This window comes from Tasmannia lanceolata, unplaced genomic scaffold (genome assembly GCF_043159265.1).
Source record: "Tasmannia lanceolata isolate RefF3 unplaced genomic scaffold, GAP_Taslan_0.1 ptg000006l, whole genome shotgun sequence".
In the NCBI taxonomy this organism is placed as follows: Eukaryota; Viridiplantae; Streptophyta; class Magnoliopsida; order Canellales; family Winteraceae; genus Tasmannia; species Tasmannia lanceolata.
In genome coordinates, this window is record NW_027518683.1 from 28,920,203 (window position 1) to 28,925,169 (window position 4,967).

Sequence of the window (4,967 nt, forward strand, 5' to 3'; positions counted from 1 at the left end):
TAGGACTAGTGTATCTAACCCTCTTGTTAGATGCCATTTTTGTGGAATGAATGGTCATTACCAATTCCAATGTGCATCCAAGAGTAGGGCTAGATGTGGGACCAAGAAATCTTGGGTTCCCAAAACCCCCATATGATGTTATTCATATTGTGTAGATTAGGGGTTTTTGAACTTAAAATTGAATATATTTCATTTGTATGGTTTTTTGATAACCCCTCTTGTATTGTAAAATTATTTTAACTAGGGGGAGTTAAAATTAAATTTTTCTTTGAAAAAGGGAGAGCTTTAAAATTGTAAATTTTAAACCCTTTGTTTTTCTTACCCCTTCTTTTTGTTGATGACAAAGGGGGAGAAGAATCTAGAGTAAAGACTCTAGAGTAAGAAAAATGTGAAAAGAGTATATGCTTTGATTTGCAAATCTCTTGTGCTTGTCATCATCAAAAAGGGGGAGATTGTAAGCCCAATGGTTTTTACCTTGGCATTCCCATCTTGTTTTGATGATTCCAATACACAAGTGATCATTTATCACTAATGTGTTTGATTGTCTAAGTTGTAGATCATGATAAAGTAAGATCAAGGATGCTTGGATTGAAGGCCAGGAAGCCCACATTGGACCACTAATTGGAAGGCCAAAGTCATCAAGCAAGAAGTCATGAAGACTTGAAGACATGAAGAAATTCATATTGAAAACCATTTTTTGTCTTTTAGAATGTAATTGATCCAAACCTAGATTAGGTTTTTTAGAGGCATAATTAAGGTAATCTCACACACCCTAAATAAACAAGTGATTGTATTTGTGGAGTTCCAACACCTTGGAACCCTCATAGCAATCCCATCTTGGTTGAGAACTGGAAGCCCAAAACAGAATTGAAAATCTGCTCTGCATAGGCTTCTCGGAACTCCGAGAGTTTTTCTCGGAACTCCGAGAATTCTCGGAACTCCGAGAAATGGTCCAGTAGACTTTTTCCAAACTTCTGTGTGGCTTCTCGGAACTCCGAGAATTCTCGGAACTCCGAGAATTATTCTCGGAACTCCGAGAACACTCCAACGGTCTGAAAAAGAGCCGTTTGGAATTTTGCTGGAATTACGTCAATGCCATTGAACGGTCATATTTTGGTTTTCCTATAAATATGGGTGTTCTAAACATACAAACAATCAATCCTAACACTCTAAAACTTCATTTGAATATCCAAGAGTGAATCAAACTTCAATTGTGCCTCTCATCACCATCTTTAGGATTTGGATCATAGGCTCAAATTTGTACATCCATTTTGTAACCCTTGTGAGGGATTTTTCATTTCTTTCTTTCAACCTTCGAGTGTTGTATTCGGGCGAGTATTCGGAGAAGCGAAGCCCATTCTCCGTGGTGAGGATAGCCACCGAGGTTAAAGCTATTGGGGTGAGGATAGCCACCAAAGTTAAAGCTATTGTAATTGGCATTCGATCTTCGCCAAGGTTAAGAAGATCAAATAGTGAAGCCATCAACGGGTTAGGTTGGTGGAGTGGAGTAGGCCTCGGATTTGAGGACCGAACCACTTTAAATCTCGGGTGCACTCTTTCTATCTCTTTGCTCTCTTATTTGCATTGCACCATTAGATTTAACTTGTATGCTTGAATATTGATTCTTGATCTCTTAATCTTAAAATCGGTTTAAAAGGTTTTAAATTGGTAGATTCTATTTCTTAAAACAACCATATTCTCCCTCCTCATTGTGTTGCCATTCTAGTATAACTTGGGACCCCCTACATCGGATTTTCAGTAACATATCACTCAGAGAATGGACTTTATAGTAATTAAAAATGGACTTAAAATTCAGTACCTTTAGTAACATATCACTCAGAGACGCTATCGTTTCTTCCTCTAAAATCCGAATGTCTTAGAGGCATTCCTCGTCTGTTGGGGCGGTCACGGAAGGTTCTTTCTTATAAACCTATGAACAATAGAGGAAATTTAGATAACTTGAATATGACGAGCCTATGTAAGAAAGACAGGGGTTGTTCCTTACCACTGTGATCGGAGTAGCAGCCTCTTCGCTCTCATCTGCTGCGGCGGATACGAGACCCTCTGAAATGGGAATATCGTGGACGCTTTCCTCGTTTCCGAGATATTCTGTCTTAGCAACCTACGAACAATTAATAAAATTTAGATAACCTGAATATAACGACCCTATGCAAGAAAGAGAGTGATGTTCGTTACCTCTCCCACCAGAGTACGTGCCTCCTCGACCTCATCTGCCGCAACAGATATCAGGCCCTCTTCTCGAGGAGCTGCGACGGATAGCTCTTCTCAAGGAAGATGTAGTAGGCACCTCACAACCTGAAATTGAATAGTTAATCTCGATTAGAATAAGTGAGTACTAGGGGAGTACAAAAGATTTAGGTCTAACATGCGTCTTCTTTAGCCTCCCATCACGGATCTGTCTGATAAGGGCTGCCTGGTCACTCCTCCTTGTTTGGATCCCTGTGATCTACTTCAATAGGCATGGATGTGCATCTAGAGCTGAAGGTGCCCACAAGGTAGTATGCTCGAATAGCCACACCTGGAATGAAGACAGACAGTCTTTATAGAACAAATAACCAAACTTACAAAAGAAGAATCATGTATATAATATATATACTCTTTACTTGTAGCACAATAGCGCATCCGTTGATATATCTCGTCTTCCCGTTTTTGGAATATGAATCCAATGACTCTACCAGGAAGTCATAGATGGGGTATGCCCAATCAATTCTTCCCACGGTCTCTGCTCCTAAGTAGGGAAAGATGCAGGATTTCGTCCTGTGATCCACAGGATCAGCCCGGGCAAAAAGCACAGAGCAGCACAGGAACAGCAACACATGTCTCACCGTCGTCTGGACCGATGCAATCTCATTCGATCTGGACTCTTCCCTGATAACATCTGCAATCTCACCAAATCTCGCCCAAGCACCAGCAAACCTTCGACCTCCTCTGTCGAATGCCAGTCTATCCGTATTCTATCCCCTATAAGGCTTAGGCTCAATGCCAATTCTAAATCCTTGACCTCAAAGGGGACTAATATGCCACCTATTTTAAATGCCCTCGACTTGGGTATCCAAGATCGCACGAGGACGGTCACTATTGCCTTGTGCAATTTCAGACCTTCTAGTTTAAGCAAGGCCCCAAATGGGCTGCTCTCTAGCATATCAGTATGTACTTTTCTCAACTCATGGGACCTGAAGAAGTCGTGAAACTTGGAGGGACAGCATCTCGACGTAGCATAAGACACTTGAAAAACAAACTATTATCAGATATATACAACATTTTAAAAAAATACAAGGCTTAAAAGAGTAACGGAGGCATTACCATGGTTTGAGGAGATGATCACTAGGTGGAAAAGATGGAATCAAATCCAATAAATCAGATTTGGACCTGTTCAGACAGAATGTGATGAAAAAAAGTTAACAACTGATTTAAACCAACTCATTTCTCAAATATTAGGGGTTTAAACCAATGATTTCTCATAAATTATTGGTTTAAACCATTGATTTTTCAAGATTTAGGGGTTTAAACCAATGATTTATATCAAATATTGGTTTAAACCATTATTTTTCAAAACTTAGAGTCTGATTTCCGAAATAGAAGGGGTTTAAACAAATGATTTGTCATAAATTATTGATTTAAACCATTTATTATTCAAGATTTAGGGGTTTAAACCAATAAGGTGTGAGAAATTACTGGTTTAAACCATATATTTTTTATTGTATTGTATCTCAGTTAATACCCAGCTATCATAGGGTACCAACCCTAACTTATTGGTTTGAGCCTAAACTGATTTGGGAAACTTATAGGGTTTTCTAAAGTGATTTCCAAAATATAGGGTTTTCTCAATTGATTTGAGAAAATATACGGTTTTCTAACTGATTTTCCAAAATATAGGGTTTCTCAGCTGATTTGGGAAAATATATGGTTTTCTAAACTGAATTTCTAAACCAAACTTTAGGGCTTTAAACTAATCTTTAGTTTAAACCAAACTTAGAGGTTTAAACCAATAATTTGTGAAAATTTTGGGGAAAATTAGGGGTTTAAACCAAACTTTAGGGCTTTAAACCATGTGGAACCCGATCCCGCGAGAGGGGAGTGGCCCGCCACACTCTCTCTTGGTCTCTCGTACCGACGCGGTTGGCGTGTGCTTTTTTATTATTGATATAAATCATATTTTCCGTGAACTTGGGATCACAAAAGCAATCCGAATTTCACGCAAAAGAGAATGACAGAGTCGCCACCTAGATGAGAGATCTAGAACCCATAAGTAACCAGAAATCTAGACTGGTTACCTGATTACGAGAATGGAAGGTATGGTGAATTACCACCACATGCACCATTCTTGCCCGGTAATCCGGTATTCGATTCCAAAAGTTAACTCTCTTGAATTTCTTTTAAATGGCTCATTTAACTCTATGAACTATGTGACATGCATCCTAAAATCTAATTTCAATGTATTCCCTAATGTGTATCTTGATTTTCTTAATTTGTTTGTATTCAATTTAAATGAATGTTCTCCTAAGATTCTAATTTGAGGAAAATCATATATATTTTAATTAATTTAGTTAAGAATTTAGAAAAAATTAATATACAAAACCCCACCATTTGTGGTGGGCCGACTCGTGCTTAGTATGCCAATCAAAGCATCCAAAGCTGCCTACGTATCCAAGCCTCATTGGAATCAGAGTCGATCGTAGTTCGGTGCCTGAACTAAGCTACATGCCTAAGACATCTAGGACACCAATCTAGACTGGAATGACTGTTTCAACAGTTTAAGAGAGATTATTTAGTTCAAGTTGAGTAGATTTTATTATCCTAGGACTCCGTCTAAGATGCTATAGGTCCTATCTCACTAGACTAATGTAGGTCCTATCTCTTAGACTAATGCAGGTGAACCTACATCCTAAGTAACTAGGCTTGTCCTATGAAAAAATGGGTAACTAGTGTAACTAGATCTATGACTC